General features: G+C 33.7%; 1 protein-coding gene across 3 annotated transcripts in view; it reads right to left on the minus strand.

The window, feature by feature from the left end:
* LOC129033834 (contactin-6) overlaps positions 1 to 22,183 on the minus strand; it is a 319,503-nt gene extending 297,320 nt beyond the window's left edge. The window contains exon 1 of one of the 3 annotated variants that reach the window (XM_063661824.1): positions 21,873 to 22,183. The gene's annotated coding sequence lies outside the window, so the exon portion shown is untranslated. Of the gene's footprint in view, positions 1 to 21,769; positions 21,834 to 21,863 lie in introns of those variants that run through there. The other 2 variants (XM_054482896.2, XM_063661825.1) reach the window with 2 other exon arrangements.
* Positions 22,184 to 22,918: the final 735 nt, after the last annotated feature.

Consider the following 22,918-nt stretch of genomic DNA (forward strand, 5'->3'; position numbering starts at 1 on the left):
AAAATTTCTTATGTTTGCTTTTCTCCCCAATACAACTTCCTCTCACTTCTTAATGCTATGGCCTTTTGAATATTTGTGACCTGCCTGGGAGTCTGGCCCCTTGGAAATTTGGTTCACACACTGTATTTCAGTATGGACTTTGTGTCTGTGACGGTTAATTTTAGGGATCAATCTGATCGGATTAAATAATACCTAGAGAACTAGTGAAGCATTATTTTTAGCGTGTCTGCAAGGACATTCCCAGAAGAAATTAGCACATGAGTCTGAGTGAACTAAGGGGAAGATCTGTCCTCAGAGTGGGTGGGCACAATCCTATCAGCTGGGGGCCTGGATGGAACAAAAACAGAAAAGGTGAATTGGTCTCTGCCTCCAGAGCTGGGCTACACTAGTCTCCTGCCTCTGACATTGAAACTCCAGCTTTTGGAGTTACACCACAAGCACTCCAGTTTCTCAGGTTTTTGGCTTTGGGCTGAGAGTTAAACCATGGGCTTCCCTGGTTTGGGGGCATTTGAACTTAGACTGAGCCAGGCTACCAGCATCCCAAGGGCTCCATCTTGCAAAAGGCCTGTCCTGGGACTTTTCAGTCTCCATAATCGAGAGTCTCAATTTTTCTAATAAACTTCTGTCATAATATCTATACACATACCTTACTGATTCTGTCTCTCTGGAGGACCCTGACTAATACAGTGTCTATCTTTCTTATTATGCTGTGAGCTCTTTTAGAAAGGAATCTCTAAGGACTTGAGAAGTAACAGGTGGTTAATGAGGTTTGATGAACTGATCCTTAAATTTTACATATTTCCCTGATAAGCTGAATAACGTAGTTCAGAGGTTCCCCAGTTTATTCATAGCATGATCTCCTTAGTGGATCAATCATTTTTATGGCACCCCTAGGGCAAACTAACTATATAATAGTTCCATTTTTAAGTATTTTGGTTCAAAGAAATTATATTCAAATGACTTACAGGATGCTTTAAAAAAATAATATGTATATATTGGAGGAAAAATAGCATTCTTATCTTATTCTTAAGTACCCACTTCTACTTATAACAAGCATACTTCCGTTGGGCACAGCACAACTTTTCAAAACTTAGAGTAAGATTGCCCAGCCTCATTTCCTGTTCTACATTGATGTCACACAGTATTTGCTTTTTATCACAACATCCACTGGAAACCCAGCTTTAATAAATATATGATATTGAAAGAAATATAATAAGATATGTGTTGAAATGAAACTAACTCACACTCAGTAGTTGACAGATATTGAGCATCACTGTTTCACCAGAATATTTAATTACATCCTATGATCTTTCTCTGAGTTCACTGTTGCATCCTAGGGTGCTTGGTGCTCTGTTTGGGAATTAAGAATTTGGTGGTAAAATGCATTAATTTTGGCAAAAGCCTGCCTGATTTTGAATTCTGACTCCACAATCTAACAGCTGTTTTTTCTATTTGAGAAATTTACTTTACATCTCTGAATCTCATTTTACTTTTCTGTAAAATGGGGAATGATACCACATATCCTTTGAGGTTTTTATGAGAATTAAATATGTTAGCCTAAAGTACTAAAGAAAGTGCCTGAAACTATATCAATTGGTGGTTGTTCTTGTTGTGATTATGACTAATTTGAACTGTATACAATGCATATACAACAGAAATTAGCTAAATAGCACTGGGGGTCACTATATGGCCCCAGGTGACTACCACTTTCCATATAACATCTACAATAGTCCCTTAGTCATAATAATTTCAATAATGCTACACTAGCTGAAATTCACTACTAGTTGCTGTATGTCAGACATTGTGCTAAGACTTTTAGATTCAATAATCTCACTTAATCCTCCGTACAATCATATGAGGTGGGACAACTATTATTTCTCAATTTTACACATAGGAAAAATGAGGCCAGTGAAATCAAAGTGTATATCTCTGGCCAAACATGTAGTAAGTGGTTCATCTGACCAGTATTCAAATCCAGGTGTGCCTGGCTCCAAAATTTGAGTTCTTTACTACTGCCCCTTCTAATTAACCAAAGGGTAAGGTTGATTCTGTCATCGGACTAAGAGTCCCTGCTCTTCTCATGACAGAGGAATGCAGCAGAGGTCATGAAATCAGATGTAGATTTGAATCAGGACCTGGGAGGACTTCAACTGCACATCGCTCTAGCTGCATCTCAATCACAATCCTGACAACCTTGTCAAACCTGCTCCTCATATTTTTTTTCAAAGTACTGACTTAGAGTAGAAGATAAGAAAGCTTCTCAGGGCTGCTGAATATTAAGTGAAAATCTTAGCAAACCCATTACAACGTACATCACCTTCCTTCAAGCTTCATCTATATAAGGAATTTCTTTTTCCCCAAATTTGCCAGCTTTGAAAGATACTATTTTAGAAATGTTCAAAGGTTAGAATATGTGCCTAGCCCACCATCCAAGGAACGATGCATGGTATTGATGTCTTCCAGCCATGCACACCTCCATAAAAGTTTATGGAATCCTAAATCAAGAGGCAATTTTTGTCTTTTGACAGTAATATAGAAAGTACCTACTTTCCCCATGATGGTATACCTGTTTTATGTGGTTTCTTCAATCAAAAAAAGATTAGATTCTTCCATTGTTTAGCAGAGTTGGATATGTTTTAAAGTCAATCTTTTAATAAGATTGACTATTTACATATCCTAAATCAAAAAGCAATTCTCTTTTTCTGACATTAATACTTAAAAGTGATTCTTCTATCTGTTTTTATAGGACTTGGTTCACTGCTTTTTGAATGCACCTGATGTAAATATCAGATGTGAAAAACATAAAGCACTGTTCCTAAAGAAGGATATTGGTCAGATATATATTTGGCCATGTAGAATATTCAAGCATAATGGAAAAGCTGATAAATAAATGCTCCACTAACTACACAACAATTTTAAGATAAGATCGATAGGTAGTTCAAAATTGAGTCAGCAGTAGGGACCCAGCTATAAAGACCTGTATATAGAAGAGATACGTAAAAATAATTAAAGACTTAAAAATTACAATAAAAGGATAGAGTATGGGAAGAAGCATTTAAAAATTAAATCTCTTTTTAGTTTCTTTGTCAAGAAGCTAATAAGGTTGTATACACACACAAAGTATGAGTGTGTATATAAACAGAAGCATGTGTCTCTTCCTTGTCTGTTCAGATGGATCTCAGAAGACCATCAACAACTTGGGTAAAAATAGAAGAATAAAAAATATATCATTTTTGCAGATATAACTAAATCTTTGCAAATATGTTAAGAGAAAATAAATAATGTAAAGTAAATTTTTGTGTATTCTAAATTAGAATATGTGTGAATGCAAACTCAAAATAACTATATCTTTTAAAAAGTCCAAAGTAATAGAACAGCTACTGGCTCTGTTTAGAGTTAAAAATTATTGCCACACAGATAAACTTGTTTATTAAACTGGGAATAGAAAAACAATGGTAGATAATATTTATATTATTTTGATATTTTAAAGGTGTTTCTTTTTTGCCTTGGTAAATTGTAAACAAGAAAATTAACAATAAAAGATTAGAAACTATATTCTAAATATTACTTTCTTTTCCTCTACAATTTTGCATGCATCTCCAAAAAGGTACCTTGATTTTTTGAGAATGAATGTGGAAACCACAGCCACTGGATTTGTATATGAAAATCTGTATGTGAATTCCTGCTCTGTAGTCTCAGGCAAGTCCCTTGAATCCCCTTAGAACCTCAATGCTCACCGGGGATCATAATATCAAATTTATTATAATTTCAAATGCAAACGCTGTTTCCCCCTTAAAATTTTTAGCTTCATTTGTATGTCTGTTATTCTTTTTATAATCTTATTAAAACAAGAAAAACTTTCTTCTCTTTTGCCACAATTAAAATTCAATTATTTCATGTTGAACAGACTAAACACACATAAACAATCAGGACTTTTGACTTACTTTACTACAATTGCTTTAAATATTTTAAATGGTAATTCTAAAATTGAATTATTATGTTCTCTTAAAGTGTCTAAACAGTCTGACAAATCAACAGTAGGTCCTTAACAAGAAAAACCTAAGCATTTAATTCATGTATTTACCCTTACAAAATAGTAAATCTTAACTTCTTTTAAATATTTCAAAACTTTTTCTATAAAGTTAGTTAATTTTTATATACAGTACTTTTCAATTTAAACGGGTAAATCTAAAATCAGTTATTTATTTACAAAATTAAAAGTGCAAACACAAATCAAATCTGGCAAAGACTCCTTACAGTCTTAAATACAACAAGCACTTTTTACACCAAACATGTAGAAAGGATTCTAATTAATACAAACTTAATTCTAAATAGCTCAATGCTATTACAGTTTGAGCACTCAAGAGCTCAATATCCAAAATCTGAAACGCTTCAAGATCTACAATTTTTTGAGCACCAACAGGACTCCAAACTGAAAAATTCCACACCTGACCTCATGTGACACATCACAGTCAAAATGTAGTCAAAACTTTGTTTCCTGCTCAAAATTATTAAAAATACCATATAGAAATGCATTCAGGTTATATGTATAAGGCTTATATAAAATACAAATGAATTTTATTTTTACACTTGGGTCCCAATCCCTAAGATATCTCATTATATATATGCAAATATTCCAAAATTCAGAAAATTTCAAACTCTAAAACATTTTTGGTCTCAAGCATTTTGGATAAGGGATACACAACCTGTAATACGATGAGTTTGATATATGTCATTGCCTCTATATTTTATTCTATTATTACCCAAGGTTAAAAAACATTTATTCTCTAAGGAATTTTGTCACCTCGAATGGGTTAAATTTTTTTATTAGAAATAAAATTGAAAACAGGATGTAGATGCTGGGAGCTATCTATGTCTAGGGTAATTTTCTGCATAACACTGACATTAACACACAGAGCCTTAATTATAGTTATATTTATCATAACAACTGGAGATTCCAAATCTAAACCTTTCAGATGGAGGTAACTTTTGGGGGGTCCGAGTTATACTCTTAAATAATTTCGGGTGATTTATTTTGAAACCCCAATTTAGACCTAACTTCTTTCAGTAACCTCTTAGCAAGCTCAATTAATTGCATATCAATTTGGTATTATTCTAACCTGGCTGGACCACAACCCTTATAGATATTGGTCTGTCGTTCAGGTCACAAGTCTGAAATCATGCTAATTATACACATTAGCACCTACCACGAGAGCTGAAAGGCAATTGAACAGAGAGGAACATCATCTTCAGAAATTAGCCACCACACCTGGAGCGTGGTCAAACATTAATAAACTGTTCAGCTTTTGTCACCCTGGAAAATTTAAAATTCAGAGCCATTTTACTTTGATCTTTTGGAGTCTAAAATATGATTAATGACACATTTAATGAGCAGTCTAATTTTAAGGAGGAAAGGTTATTTGTTTTACCCTCTCACAATATGTGCAATAAAAAGTGGCATCTTTGACATGTACATGAATGGCAATTGCAAATGAATGCTCTTGGATTTGCCATGAATAAATATTCAGTCATGTCATAATTATCTATAGAATTGAACCAATTTAAAATTTGTGCTTCGAATGAACAATAACATTTTGAAATGGGTACTCAACAATTATAATTTTAAACCATATGACATATTTTATGATCATTTTCTGGCTTTTGTGTGAAAAATACCTATTTATCACCAAGGTCAACTGAATTTCTCTTACCAGTATCATTGTGATAATTACATTTATGTGTCAACTTGACTAGGCCATGGGGTGCCCGTATTAAACAATATTTTGGACGTGTCTGTGAGGGTGTTTCCAGATAAAATTAGCATTTGAGTCAGGGGACTCAGTAAAGTAGATTGCCATTTCCAATGTAGGTATCATGTAATCCATTGAGACCCTTAATAAAACAGAAAATGGAGAAAGGGAAAATTCATAAATTTAGAGAGAGAGGGGGAGACAGAGAGATAATGTGGCACTACTCGTTCTATTTCTCTGAAGAGCCCCAACTAATATTTGAGTAACTCAACACTGTTTTACTGTTATTATTATTATTGACCAAAATGATATATGTCAGCAAAACAAAATAATCCCACCATGCAGTAAGAATCCATGTGATAATTTTGGTTACGTTTTTGGCTTCTAATTTGTTCTGGCTAACCATGAGCCCAGAGAATATGTGAAGTGAAAGGGAAAGTTCATTGGATAGACGTCTAGCCAACATTACTTATAACCTGATATAAAAGTAACACTCAAGTCCACAGTGTACTACAAAACACTTAAGAAATTTATAAAGGTTCTTAAGAATAAAAAAAAGTCAGCTATGTTCTTGACTCTAAGCACATGGATATCTGTGAACCTGCCTTGCTCTTCGTATTTTTATCCTTGAAGGCCAAAATCGGCACATATTTCTTATATATTGGTCTTTGTTCAAAATTCAACTAATTCCAACTAATTCTGCACAGATCATACACATCAAAGTGAAAACAAATTTAACAGGAATTTCCAGTCTATATTTTTTCATTTGCCTGGTCTGATTGCACAGTTTATAATTTTAAAGACTTTTAAATTCAAAATTAACCAACACACAACTTTCAGAGACATGTCTGGGTATATTTTTAATAGGATGAATAAATTAAGGGTCTGCAAGGAGCAAAATAGAAAACTCAAAGACACTGTATAGCATTTTATTTTCCTTATAAGGACTGAAAAATTGGCTATTTTATTTATTGAAGGCTACGTAACAAACCACTTCACAACCTAGTGGTTAAAACAACAACGATTCATTATTTCTCAAATTTCTGTGGGTTTGCTGGACTGTTCTTTGTATCCAGGTAGAGTCACCATTTTACAACTAGACCAAAAGATCCCAGGAAGCCTCTCTTGCATGCCTGGATGAAGACTCTTGGCTGGAGAGTCCTTGTGGTCTCTCTCTTCATGTGGTGTTTCATCGTCCAGGTATTCTATAAGCCTCTCTTTTCAGTACATACCCTGACTTCCTTCCTGCATAGGGTTTGGGATCCAAGAACATGAAAGCAGAAGCTGCTTGGTTTTTGAAGGGCTAAGAATTGGCACAGCTTTACTTCCACCAATTCTATTGTTCAAAAAAAAAAAAAAAAAATCATGAGGCCAGGTCCCAGTTAGAGAGAAGGAAATAGATATTACTTTTTAAAGGGAGGAGTGGCCTGTATATACAAGGAGGGGAGGAATTGTTGGTGGCCATGTTTGGAGATTATCTACCACAGTGAGAATACTACATTATATTTTATAATATATTATTATATATATAAATTTTTATATTTTCATATTATATTTTTATAAAGTCTTTCTCAGAATGAAATATACATACATTTCATTCTGTATATTTATACATATTATATATTTCATTCTGAGTATACAAGACTCTATTTTTATAACACTTCCTCAGAATAAAAACATTAGAACTTTTGTTTTCCTTAAAACATAAAATTTAGGAAAATACTCAGGAGTAATTTTTGGGAGCATGTATTATATATGATTTCATTTTTCTGTTATTATTTTATATATTTTCCAATCTTTTTACTTTGCATTTGTACTTTAAAAATTAACAAAACATTGTTTTATTTGTTTCCAATTGTTTCAATTGAGTATTATGAAAAACAGCTTATGTGAAAAAAAGCACAAAAACTCAGAGTTTGTGAAAGTCAGAGCAAGTTTTGTCTTGTTGTCAAAGCAGAAGAAAGCCCAGATAGATGCATATCTTCTCCTTGCCTATTCATTTCCTTCCTGTGTTCCCTGTCTGCCTGATGCCACATACCTGGATAAGAAAAAATGATGTTCGCCACACACTAAACAGGATGATTATTTCAATGCCTAGGTCTGACTGTGTTACTTCATTCTTAAAAATCACCAGTAGCTCCTCTATTTTGTTAAGAACAAAATTAAAAGGCTTAGCATGGGCTGCAGAAACCTCTTGGTCAGCTTCTCGTACTTCTTTAGCCTCTTCTGTCACCTGGATCTCTGATCCCCCCCAGGACTTCGCCTTGGCTTTTTCAGTCCCTCGCTCCTGCCATGTCCCCTCCCCTCATCTACTCTTCTTTCTATGTGAACATTTTCTTCTTACATGGAACTAGCCTATGCCTATTCATGACTTCCCTATGGAAGCCTTCACTGACTTTCCTCACTTGGTCATTTTATCCTCTGAAGTACCTGTTCTTTGTGGGCACTTAGATGATATTTTGTGTAGCAATTTAATACAAGTACGTTCCTCAAAATGCCCTAAGATTCATGAGGACAGTGTGTATCTCTAAGCCATGATACTCCAGAGTTTTAAACGTGGTAGATAGACCCAGATAAATAGTTACTGAATTCATCAATCATTCAGTGAGGAAAAATGTAATGGATGAGGTGGCCATTGAGTAATTTTTTACCAGAAAAAAAGTTGATTTACTGCTCATTATGTAAAAAGAGTTGAAAATGTATCTCTCAATAAAACAGAACTAAACTAAACTAAACTAAAATGCTACATGTGGTATTGAGAGAGATTGCTTCACACCACTGAAGTTGATTTGTTAGTGAGGATAAGGGCCAGGTAAACAACTTCTTATTAGCAAACTCAGTAATAGATGCTGTTTTTATTCATCAGTATTTCTTATTCCCCTCTTTCTAGGCACATAAGGAATTTTACTTCTTCACTCACTCTCTTGAGTGTTTTGCTTCAGCCAATGAAATGTGAATTCAAGTGAGATGTATCACTTCTGGGTGAAAGTGTTTAATTGCCACTGAAAGTCTCTAGAACTGCCTCTTTACTGAAATTGTGGAAGCATGTATTCACATGGTATTATAACACTGACATTCTCATAACAGACAGTTGCTTCACAGATGTACAAAAAGAAATCTTTGTTCCAGACTCCTAAGATTTGGGGGGTGGTTTGTTATTGTAGCATAATGTGTCCTAACTTGTTTAATAAATGTGATTATTCTAAGCTATAAGTAAAATATGTTTCATGGATTTAATATTTATTACTAAATATGCCAAAGTTTGAGAGAGAGAGAGATTTTGTGTGTGTGTGTGTGTGTGTGTATTACAGACAGGGGTCTCACTTTGTTGCCTAGGCTGGTCTCGAACACCTGGCCTCAGATCTAAATCAAACACAAATTTGTTCCTAAAACTCTCTTTGGCAAAGTCAAACACCTTATTTCATTATGTTCTGCCAAAGTCAAATAACATCAAATATTAACAATGTGTTATGGTAACGCAAATGCAAGTTAAAACAAAAATAAGAAGTTCTTTCTTGTTCTGACTATCTGTAAAAGCATGTTATATATCTCACATTTTGGGTTTTTGAAGAAGAAAATATCACACACCTTGTGTGTACTTTACCTATCTGTAATGTATAAATTATTTTTTAATTCAGGGATGATTACAATTTCCTTTTACCTTCAAACCTATTCCTGTTCCCCTTATGCCGTCCTGAATTTTCTTAACATACCAAATTCCTGAAGAGCCCACGATATAGATTACCTCCAAAACACAGGTCTCAAATACAATTTGTAGTGATGAAATAAATAACTACTTAAATTTCCTGACTGCTTCATCATGGAGTGGATTATCATGGTTGCCAAGGGCAGAGACATAAATTGAAGTTTAACATTTATTATCATTTTAATATGTGCTATTTTGTTCACCATTAGATTTAGATGACACTGTAATAGCATACTTGGAATGAGCACAAATGTATTTGAATTTATGTTTCTCTAGTATACTTAGAATCTATATTCATTAAGCAGGCACTTAATGATGATACACCACAGGCCAGACAATGCTAGGTGCCGGAGCTAAAAAGTTGGTAACATTGGACCTATATTTAGGAAACTTTAAGTTGTAGACTTGCTCATGACCAGATGTGCAATTTAGGACAAACACTGATTTATCTTCAATAAGACTAGAACAATAACTGTATATCACTTATAGCTATAAAAATACATTTAGAAACATTAACTATTTCAGTTTTCATCTGACCATTCTGAGTTTGTGAAAGCCAGGTCAGGTATTACTGGCTGCACTGTGTACATTTGAAAACCGAGGTTCAAATAATTTATAAAACATTTTTCAAGGTTTCACACTTAAAATGTAATAAGTTAAACGTATTATAAACTTGAAGAAAAGTGAAAATTACAAATTATCTCATCGATATATGATGAACTTCCTGAGCATAAGAAAAAATGTAAAATATCAAAAGAATAAACGAAGGACAGAGGCTGACTTCAGCAAAATGAGCAGATACAAATGGTTCAAACACTCATGAAACATTCATTCAGGCATATATTTTCCAAAAAATGTAATATAGAGCAATACTGAAATATTTTTATCTGTGCATTTGTTTTGTAATCCAATGGGAGAGTATTTACAATTAATAATATTTAGTATTAACAAGGATGGTCACAAAGAGCATTCACCTGCCTGAAAGTACAGAGGGGGTTGTCCTCCTAAAAGACAATTTAGTAATATACACACTCACATTTTTAAAAGCCCACAATTTGACATGCAAATTGTACTACTAGGAATTTGTTTTTAAGAAATAATCAGACACATATTAAAAGATTCAGGTACAAGGATATGTATCATAGCATTGTTCAATAAATTGTGTAAAAGATAAATATCTAACAATAGGTTATTGGTTTGAGTAAACAGGGAACACCCATCTGGTGAAAAATCCTTCAGCATTAGGAGAATATTTAATGATACTTGAGAATGTTTATAAGATGTTAATTAATAAAAACAAGCTATAAAGCAGAACGTATGCATTAATTTCAATTTTGTATTTTAAATGCACACACACACATACACACATATACAAGATTACTGAAAGGATGCCATATGCAGAGTAATAGAATAATAATCTATGCATATTTTGTCTTCTCCAAATTTTGTAATAATAAACATATATGATTTTATAATTGGAAAAATGTATTAAACAATATTCTGTTGGTTATTAATTTTCCTTCACTTGTTATATACATACTAATTTGCCAAGGTTATTCAATAATTTAGTGTAGTTTGAAAATTTTGAACAAATTTTACCTTCTTAGTAAATCCACTAGTACTATTCACTTGATGAAAATGAATAACTTTCAGGTAAAGAGTTGGGTATATAATTAGGAAATTCCATAAACATGTATATAACATGAGATCCTATTTTTGTTAATCCTCTGAAAAACCCAGAATATATCATTCTCTATAAAAATAGAGGAATAATTATTATTCTTAGTAAATGTATGTTTCTTTTTATTTAGTCTTTTTGGTGCATCTCACTATGCAAGCTTACTTTACTAAAATAATCATCTTGGAATTAAATAATTTAATGGCTTCTAATGCTCATTTGTCAGGTAAGACCTAAAATTAACAATGTTAGCCCCCCTTCCACTTGGTAGAGATGTATACTTAACTGAATTCAAGAATACATATCAGAATGTGAATTTTACAGGAGCAGAACTCTTCTCTGTCTTGTTCATAGTTGCATCACTAGTGCCTGAAATAGCATCTATTACATAGTAAGTATTCAGCCAATATTTGTGGAATTATTACTAGTATATATTGTTGAATAAAAATATTATTAATATTGGTAATTTAGTACGTTAAATTATTTATCAGAATTAACTAGAATTTTTGTACGAATTGAAGACCGTTTCATGTAGAAAAAAAATCATAAAAGAAAATAATATCCAGGGGCTAATACTTGAAGACTAACATTATTTTTGGATATCTAAAGATATATGTGAATCTTGAAACTTCACTGGCAGAAAATGAATTTTTGTTCCATGTTTCTTTGGAAAAATGACTTTTGCCTCATAAGTAAAAAGAGCCCCCTAATGGTAAAAGCAATTGGCTTTTACCATTGTGTCTTGTGTGCGTAATTTTTTAAAAGATGCTGTTTGGCTTCCTATGTTGAACTCCGCATAATGCATAGATTATTTTTCTTTAAACTCCAGTCTCTCTTTTTCTATGAGAAATTTGTTTCTGTTTATTGCATAATCACTCTGTACATCTGCATGACAAAAGGCAGAATAAGAGTGAAGTCAGTAAAAATAATGCTTTTGCCACCTAAGTGCCCTAAAGAAAGCAGATAGAAAGCTTCCTTCTCTTTTCTACAAACCCCATAGGCACAGTCTGCACAAAGTGACAAAAAAAAGTAAAGTCGGCACCTCTGAAAAAATTATATTTTATAACCACCGGCTAATTCTAATAGAACTATTCTCAGCATATACTTTTGTGGTAAATTTACATATAGGGCTGTCAAAATTCTACATGTCAGCAACACAGATTCACAACTGAGCATGTTTAGGAATTGACTAACGACATTAAATGCCTAGAAAACACCTTCATGTTCCACTTTAAACAAGTGTGTTCTATCAAGTCCAGAATAACAGAAACTTTTTCATTTCAACACAACTTTAAGGACTTTCTTTTATTTTTATTCTTTTTGTTGAGACGGAGTCTTGCTCTGTTGCCCAGGCTGGAGTGCAGTGGCACATTCTCGGCTTACTGCAAAGCTCTGCCTCCCGGGTTCACACCATTCTTCTGCCTCAGCCTCCCAAGTAGCTGGGACTACAAGTGCCCGCCACCACGCCCCACTAATTTTTTGTATTTTTAGTAGAGACGGGTTTCACAGTGTTAGCCAGGATGGTCTTGATCTCCTGACCTCGTGATCCGCCCGCCTCGGCCTCCTAAAGTGCTGGGATTACAGGCGTGAGCCACCGTGCCCGGCAGGACTATTCTTTAATTTATTCTTAACTCTGCTGATAGAAAATTAGCAGCACACCTGATTTCTGACTTTCTCTTTCATTTACTGCGCTTTAGTGATTGGGAGACCCCGATAGATGCCAGAGAGGAAAATCATGTTCTTTCACTAAAAGCTCTGTTCCAGCAAGTATATTGCACTCCTGCTATTTAGAAAGATAGCTCAGCGGTCTCCATACAGAGCTCCTTACACAACCATATTAGACATACAAATGTGGGAAACCAAATAAATTAAACTTTGAAACAATATGCAAAAAAGGAATTGAAAATAAAATGTCTACATTCTTTTGAGAGCTCATTCATGTTGGCCTCTTACACACATGAATGATAAATTACTAGAAACTTCACCAAATATCTTATTTGAGTCTCTCCTTCCTGCCTTAAAAGAAGACTTTTAAAAAAGGATTTTAAAAGGACCCATCCAATATTCTCACTTTTATTCAGCAGAAATCATCTTAAAAGTATGGTCCGTTTAGCATTCAGCTTGTACTGTGTCACTAGGAATTGCAGTGCTAACAAAGTTTTTGAATAATTGCCTCTACATTTTAAGAATTTGCACACCATTAAACTTAAGGAATTAATAGAACTGCCACTCCCAAAGAATATATAAACTAATAACATCCACTGGCTTGCTTTTCTAACTAAATTCTAGAACTCCCTAACATATTCTCTCATTGGACTAAACCAAGCACTTTAATTTGTTACAGTAATATTTTTGGAGCAAATGGAAAGACATATACAATTGACATTAACCATTTCTTATTAGATTATGTACCTGAGACTTGACAATGTTTCCAGAAAAAAAATTAGCAAATGTTCCATTGCCTATTACAAAATAACTCCATGAAACCTGAGAGTACCTGATAAAAATAAAATATCAGCAAGTGAGAGTTTGATGACTTTCTAAATGATGGAAAGCAGATGGGAACAAGTCCAGCCAACATGGAAGTATAGGGAAGTACATGGCACCATGCAACATGAAGAGGGATTTCTTTTCCACTACAAACACGTATAAATGCTATGTAAGTATAAAACTCTTTAAGAAGTACACATAGCCGAGGTTAAATGTTAAAGAGGTAAGCCCTCAGAGGCACCAAATGGAGAGAAACTCAGACTGGCAAGGAGATTGTAAAGTTGGAATAACCTCCCAAAAATGGGTCCTTTGCATTACATAGCTGACCTTATAGAAACTTGGTGATCTGGTAGAAAAAATAATCCCCAAAAGGCAATCAGAACCCAGAATATGTACTATGCTTGGTTGTAGGGCCCAAATTCATTCTGTCAATATGGTAAGATAATTTGAAGCCAAAAAATTCACATATAAAATAGTCCAGAACCAGAGATATTTGTAGAGCCACTGTAGAATCATAGCAATGCAATGCTATGCAAAAGCATACACAACTCAAACAATGTTGGTCTCCCATAGAAAACAACATCTGTTGAAGGTGAATTTGTCATAAAAAAAAATATGAGCACCAGGAAGAATGAACCACCATGAGGGAAATCCAGCAGACATAAGTAATAAAGAAATTTGACTCTAAAAATTAAAATAGTAAATCAATCACAATCTAAAATAAACTTACTGAAATTTTTTCGAGAGCTTAAGAATGGGAGAGAAACTGCTAAGAACAAGCAGAATAGCAGGATAATTTTTAAAAGAGCAATATAAATTATAGAAATTAAAACTGTTTTTAAAAAAATAAAAGTACAAAATACAGATCGGTAGAAATTACACTGACTGCAACACTAGAAAATGAAAGAAATGCAAAGAAATCAAAGACAGAAGCCTAGAAATAATGAGCATTCCTGAAGGAGAAAATAAAGGGATTTAAAAGATGCAAGATTGAAATATATAATAGCTGAGAATTTTTCAGAACTGAAGAAAGATTTAGGAGCTTGCAGAGGCCTAAATGAGACAAATTTGAAACAACTCCACAACTACACACATTGTAGTGAACTTGAAGAAATCAATGACAAAGAGAAATACTTAAAATCTGTCCGAGTGAAAAGATGAATATTTCTTCAAAAGTGTGATAATTACATCATAAACAGTCCCCTCATGAGCAAAATTATATTCCAGAAGATCATGGAACAGAATATGCAAAAATTGCTGAGAGAAAAGTATCTTCCACATAGAGTGCTCTGATGAACTACAGTATTATTTTAGAATGTGACTAACATAAGCGATTTTCAACAAATAAATTTTAAGGGAGTTTAAAACAATTTTTGAATGACCTTAAAATGGTCTTCAGAGCACAAGAAAAGAATCTAGGAGATGCACATAAATAGCAAGAATATGGTAAATAAAGAACTCAGGAAATCACGTCATAAGTCTAAAAAAACCTTGACAAAAATATTGGGGGCAGTTTAAAAATAAATAGTGCAAATATGAGCACTGGGAGAAATATCTCAGAGTAAATTTGAACAAGTCATTGTCCTGTTTATGAAGAAGATATATATACTATCTTTAGTCTTTATTTGAAAATATAAAAGTACATTTTATGTTAAAATAGTTATCTACTAAAATACGATAAAGGGAGTATACCATTTTTAACTAATAAAAGTTGAAAAAATGAATAAAGAATATTTGCTCAAACCAATAAAAGACTGTTTACTAAAAAACACTTTGGTTGAATATTAAGTAAGAAGTAAGAAATAAGTCCAACTTCATCAACATCATAGTAGGTGCGGATGAATTACATACATTTGTTGAAACCTAGGAATTCTGAGACCAGAAATAACAAACATGAAATTGTTGACATGCAGCACGGACTTGATATTCTTAATGAAAATCTCACTTAATGTGTATAAGTTTTCAATGTATGTGATAATAGAACATTGCAATAGTGAATATTTTCAATAAATTAAATATCCCTCAATAAGGGAATGAATAATAATAATATAAAATACATAAGGTGAAATATATCCTAGAACTGTATTTATTTAATTAATTTATTTATTTATTTATTTATTTATTTAGTTAGTTAGTTAGTTATTTTTTGAGACAGAATCTGGGTCTGTCGCCCAGGCTGGAGTGCAGTGGCTCAATCTCGGCTCACTGCAAGCTCCACCTCCTGGGTTCACGCCATTCTCCTGCCTCAGCCTCCGGAGTAGCCGGAACTACAGGCGCCTGCCACCACCACGCCCTGCTAATTTTTTGTATTTTTAGTAGAGACGGGGTTTCACCGTGTTAGCCAGGATGGTCTTGATCTCCTGACCTCGTGATCCGCCCGCCTCAGCCTCCCAAAGTGCTGGGATTACAGGCGCGAGCCACTGAGCCCGGCAAACTGTGTTTATTTATAAGAATGAGTCTAAATAGTCTAATATGGAATGAGTCACACAAGTTAAATAAGTTTGCTTTCAATATACTATTTCCATAATATTTTAAAACAATATTTTATATAGGCATACATATATAAAAATTATATATAAATATACAATTCATGGTAATGTAGAATGAGGAATGGACTAGGTAGAGTTACAAAGTAGGCCCTTATTGTATATTGTATTAGTATTTTCATTTTATGAATACTGAAGATGTTAAATCTCCAATAAAATTTAGCATTTGGTAATTCTGGGGGTGGGAATTGGTCATTATTAAATTTAATCCTTCCCTGAATACTTAAAATTTCCCACTTTACCAAAATATATATATGTGCATTACTGCCAAAAGAATTCAAAGACTTATGTAACACCTAAAATTGTCTTGTGAAAGTGTGAAAATAGGAAAAACTGCCCATCTTTAAAAAAATGGAGTCGGCAGACATGATGTTGAGTTTATAGATTCTGCAATAGAAGTCAAATATATTATTCAAATGTATAATGGTGGCCAGAAGGAAAACATTACAATAAAATAAACTATAGAAAATATCTCTGTGAAATAAGACAGGAAATCGTGGAAAGGTCTTTATTTTTTATTTTATTGTTTTCTCTATAATTTCAAATTTTATTGTTGTTGTTTCCAGGTGCATACATTACTTTATTAAGGCATTATCATAAAAAAGAACAACAACAACATAAAACAACAGGAAAGAAATGTACAAATATTTGTAATGTTTTTCTTTGAAGAAAGAAATTCTGGCTTATTTGTTCTCGTGCTTTTCTGTTCATTGCTTTTATAATCAAAACATCAAATATACCCTTTTTCTTGATCAGGTCCAATTGCTTGGTGTATACAGAAATATCATTTCTATTTTTAATCTAGTTGGATCCAGAGACCAGCATCTCTATGTCTTTGCACCATTTTTCCTGAGCTCTATTTTAATATCCACTTATGATTTATACTCCAAATTTAATTCTCTACTAAATACCTAATACAATTGATTAGATGATAATTATAATTTTATTATTTTCATTGTTTTATATTATTTTTACCCAATTGATCCCAAGGCTCATATATAAGTGTTATAATAGCAATAATAATATAACAATAACTAAACAACTAACACATAGAGTGCTTCTTAATTGCCAGGCTTTCTTCCAAGATTTTTACATGTTTACCTGCTGAGTTCTCTTGATAATACTGTAAAGTCAATACTAATATAATCTCCACTATGAATGGGGAAACTGAAGTATAAAGAGACTAAGAAACTTGCCTAAGACCACAGAGCTATTCTGTGGTAGATACGGGGAAGGAAAGCTATAATGGGCGGCACTTTAGCTCAAGAGCTTGCCTCCTGAATCTTGCTCTCACTATCATTTTATTGACACTGAGAAATTGCTATTTGTTTTTTAGTAAGATCATTAGTTTTTTATAATACTTCATAGGACACATCATGTTCTTTTATTGCCTCTTTTAAGGATTTGAGATCTAGGGAAATTCAGTTATTTATTCATTCATTTATTCATTTAATTGTAAACCTAATACATATAAGTTTTATACTCAGTATACTTTCAAAAAGGATTTGAGTCTACAGATTTTGATTCATGTTACTATGATGTAAAGTTTATGTAAATTACCTTAGGACTCATTGCAAAATAGTTAAGTAGGCCACAGACTTCATCAATGTAAACTAATAGGGGACATTATCAGAAGGCATGCCCAATGGCTCTGTTTTTTCCTCTACTATGTCCTGTGTTATGCCTTTACCATAATAAATGTTTAATACTACAACACATCATGCAGATGAACTCAGTTTTAACTAGAACAGCTTTTTTTCAATATGAATACTGGCAATAACAACATTCTAATAAAATTTTCATTCAAAGAATTCTTCCAAACTGAAAGATTGCTATTTAAAACTCATTAAATAAAGAGATTTTTAAATTTCCTCTATTCTCACACAGAAACAATAAAGAGAAATATGAAAGGTAGCAGTGGTAGTGGTGGGGATAAAAAACAAAGCAAAAAACCCTCTGTCTTCAATGAAAATGTTAGTGGACAAAACCCCAAAACACAACTTGAAGCCCATTTCCACTGTAGCCAAATGCTAAAAATCATGGATCTTTGGGGGACATCAGAGAAAACCGATAAGTACTTTCTTTTTCTCTTACTTTCAGGAGGATACAGATTGCCCAAAAACCTACCAGCTGAGGAAATTTGCTAGAGTGTTAAGAGAAGGAAACATGTATTTACAGGACCACAATACAGAAGGTTGTGCCTTAATAGGTTTATTGTAAGCTATACTATTGATTCAAGTGGCAAACAAGAGAACAAGTGGCTCTCAAGTAAAGAAGATAACCAATTTGTCAATTAAAATTGAAAAGAAATTTGGATATGAAAGATGTGGAAAGTAGACAAATGAGATACAACATGTACAAAATTGGTGATCCTGAAGAAAAGAAAGAAGCAAGATAACCACAATTTGGCCACGCCCGGTTATGGGAAAAAAAGAAATAGTACAACAAATCCTAAAATAAAAGAATCTTAAATTAATGGGGCAAACCTCAAAAAAAGTTAATGAAAATGGAACAAATCCAGGAATATTCTGTAAACACACACACACACACACACACACACACACACACACACACACACACACACACACACCCCAAAAGAATCATGTAGGCATTTATCAGAAAAAAAGCAATCACATTCAATGACGGAAATTGCAGACATACCTAAAAATGTTGCAAAACAACTTTCAGTACAGGAAGGGTCTCCAAAAATGTTTAAACATTTACACATTTCCAAAAGAAAAAATTAAGTTTGATCCAAGAAAGATAACGTATCTTGCATGTCTAAGGCAAAGGAAATATATGTTCAAGTATGCAAACTCACAAAAAATATAGCACCTATGACTATTTCTTTGGTGGAGATGTACTACTTAGTGAAATCTAGCAACCCAAAAAATAATTCAAAATAAAGAACACAGGAATGGTGAATTGGGTAGTAAAAGCCTGTTGATAAAGAATAATTCCTTACAAATTTGAAATAAGTTTAGACTGAGACCATGGGAGTTCAGCCAGAATGTATGTACTCGTAAATGTAAAACTGATGTAGTTTAAATTCAGGTGGTATGGGTAGAGTTGATGACAACAAATCACACTGCAAATGCATTTAACCATCATAACAAGGGTTATAAAAGTTTGTTTACTATTTAAACGTGCATCCCCAAAAAAATTTTCAAACTATTTCTATTTTCGAAATTTTTGGTCTTAACTATAAGGGTATTATTCTGGACATAGTATCTCCCTTGGAAAGAAATCTATACCTGAAATTTAACAATTTCTTCAATGTTGTTTCAACTTCTCTTTTTTCAGTTTAATTAAAATCTAAAATCAAAAATTAAACTCAATATTTCTGTTTGTTTTTTTTTGAGATGGAGTTTCATTCTGTCACCCAGGCTGGAGTGCAGTGATGCGATCTCTGCTCACTGCAAGCTCCGCCTCCCGGGTTCAAGCAATTCTCCTGCCTCAGCTTCCTGAGTAGCTGTGACTACAGGCACACGCCAAAACACCTAGCTAATTTTTGTATTTTTAGTAGAAATGGGGTTTCACCATGTTGGCCAGGATGGTCTCAATCTCTTGACCTCGTGATCCGCCCACCTCGGCCTCCCAAAGTGCTGGGATTACAGGTGTGAGCCACCGTGCATGGCCAATATTTCTGTTTTTTTAAGTGTAGGATAAGATCTCATTCTTACAGAAGAGTATCTATTATTGACTATATTATCTAAATATTTATTATTTATTTTTAAGAAGGTGTATAGTAAGAAACCATTCTTACAAAAGTATTTATCTCTTATCTTATCTGAATTTAGGCATCAGTAAGTCTCCAATGATAGTCACCCAATTTCATGATTGTTATTTACAGGTGATGGGGTTTCCTTTTTGAACTTTTATGTATAGTTTGAGTCATTTTTAATGGGTAGAACTTATACTTCTGCATTCCAATTAATATGCTATTAAAATAAACAGTGAATAAATAAGCAAATATTTTGTATTCCTTGTCCTCACATAAAAGAATTTAAAAGGTGCAAATTTACTCTTATACTACTGAGCATTTTCACTTACTAAAAAAAAAACCCAGAAGTAGGCAATCAATTTAATACACCACACATTCTTTTCACAACATAATTGATTTTTTTTAGTGGGGGTCTAAACTCAGAGAAAATATGTGATCCTTTTCTAAGTAAACAAGTGAATTTGTTTTCATTAAGGAAAGTTACATAAAAATTCTAAAAAAAATTCTGGTCCTTCACTACAAATAATCAAAGGAAGTAATGCAATGAAGTCATTTATAAATGATTGACTTTTTTGCTAAGATGTGATAAGTTATGCATTTATATAACCTCATATAAAGCTTTACATAAAAGTTTCCACATTTATATATATGAAATCTTTGCACTGCACAGCCATGATTATTGCTAAAAAAAAAGAAAAAGAAACCCCACTGAAACATCAAAGATGAAATGCTTCTGTATTTCTGTTTTTTTACACAAATTGTGTTAGTATTTTTGTATGTTTATGTTTGTTTTGTGAACACGGGTATGTTTACACATGTGTGTGAAGGAGGAGGGAAAAAGAGCCTGCTTAAACATTTCTTTCCTTATAAAATACAATGCACATAAATTGGTGAAACCTTCAACAACAACAATAAAAAGATGATAAACCCATCAGATAAAAGAAAATTGCTCAAAACAAGCAATTCAATATTCAGCATATGCTCCTTCTTTTACAGACATCTTCAGAAAACATTGCCACTGTAGATAAAATTATGAATACCTCATTTTCCAAATTGATTCTGTGTGATTCTACTGTTCTCTCTATTTTTTCTCAGTGTAACTTCTATTTAGTCATTCTGTGAATGTTTCTCAGAGGACATAGTCAGGATGCTGATTATTTAAACATAAGTAGTTTTCATTTGGAGAAGCAAAAACTATGAATTCCAATTTTCCCCCCAAACCCCAATGTTATAGTATCCCATTAACATAATGGGTTATACGTGGCTAATCTCAGAGCTCTTAAAAGTTTTGTTCCCAAGTCATCAACTTCTGAAAGGTTTCATAAAGTATTATAAGAACCTTAATACTGACAACTTGACTGGTGTAAATGGTAAAGGAAATTCCAGAGGCTATTATCTAGAAGCTGGGTATAAAGCAAAATGCCAGACAAAATTTGGTGAGCCCATATGACCTCCAGTCTTGCTTTGCTCCCCTTACCAAATCCTCCCCTAGGAAACTTTATAACCATTCTTTTAAATCATCCGGTGAAAACTGCAAACCCCACCCCTCATCCCTTTGATTAAAAAAAAAAAAGACAAAAAACATTTAGCGATCACATTTTCCCATCTGCCGTTACAGAAAGGGCGTGTAGCCATCTGAAAGTCCCAGAATTAGCACTGTCATCCCGTCTTGCCCATTAGTTTTACTGCAGCAAAGACTAGTTAAACACTGAGAAATATACCTGTAGTCTTTCTTTCCCTGGTTTGATCCTAACCTCCCGGAATACAGATTCAATACATTTCTCCCACACAAGGAATAAATGCATTTTAAACATCAGCATCATAGAAACACAGCATCAATAAAGCAGTGACTTCTTCCCCAACCCCAGCTTTTACCTGTTATGCTAATACAAAGACATTGAAAGGAAGAAAAGCTGCAGCTTGCCCAGCAATATTCTCATTGCCGCAGACAGCACAATTTTGTACTTACAGATCTTACCAGGGAAATGTCTCGGGATCTTTACAATTTTTCTGCAGAACTCTGTTTCAAGCTCTCAGCCAGGCATGCTGTGCATTCAGGCAGAACCAAGCCGTATGGAATGTCTATGCAGCTGGGAGATAATGGGACTCTTTTTCCCAGCTGGGACTGCAAGCCTTTTATCCACTGAGTATTGCGTGGCTCTTCTCTGGTCTTAAGCATGAAATACGCTCCTCTCCTGCTGCATTCCTGTCGGAGCCTAGACAATCAGTTCTTGAGGCACATGTGCAAAGCTCTCGTTTGGAATATTCAAAAGGAAAATTCTTTCTACATTGAAAGCCAGCTCTATCTTCATCAACCTTCACAGAATCAGAGAGAGCTGAGAGCAGCTGCCATTCCAGTGGCATGAAAGATTAAATTCACCCTCCTCTTTCTTTGACTAGAGATAGTCACTCCTGTCGGGTCATCAGAAAATCTCTCTTATTGAAAACTGGGTCAGACTAACTACTTATTAGGTTTCCAACAGGAAAGGAAGTAATTTTTTTCTTCCACTGGTTTCACTGCATTGTCATTTGCAAGCAAAGATTAAGCTGGTCAAGGGTCTGCACTGATTTAGACAGTATTCAAATGTAAGCTTTCTGAAGCATGCCAGTAACTCCTATTAGTGAAGGTGAACAGAAAAGGGAAATAAAATCATATAATTGTATGCACTACCACTAAAACCTTTCTAAGTTGTATTTTTTAAATGTGTGTATGATGCTTCTTAAAGACAGGTAAAGAAAGTAAAGTCAAACAAGTCCAAAAGAGTATTGCTGCTTTCCAAGTAACATATTTGTACTTCCAGAGGCAGAGAACAAGTGTCTATGTGTTTGCATAAGAGCTCTGTAAGAAGAATTGTTTTTGTGTTTCACCCTGGGCCCTCCAACTAAACTTTTTAATATGTTTGGGTCTTGTCATTGGGTTTTGAAGGGACTAACTGCTTGAAGGGTGAAAACTAAGGAATAGGAATTACACATACATGCACACAGAGACTCTAATGCATACAAACATAACTATAACATGAGAAA

Source organism: Pongo pygmaeus, chromosome 2 (genome assembly GCF_028885625.2).
Source record: "Pongo pygmaeus isolate AG05252 chromosome 2, NHGRI_mPonPyg2-v2.0_pri, whole genome shotgun sequence".
NCBI lineage: Eukaryota > Metazoa > Chordata > Mammalia > Primates > Hominidae > Pongo > Pongo pygmaeus.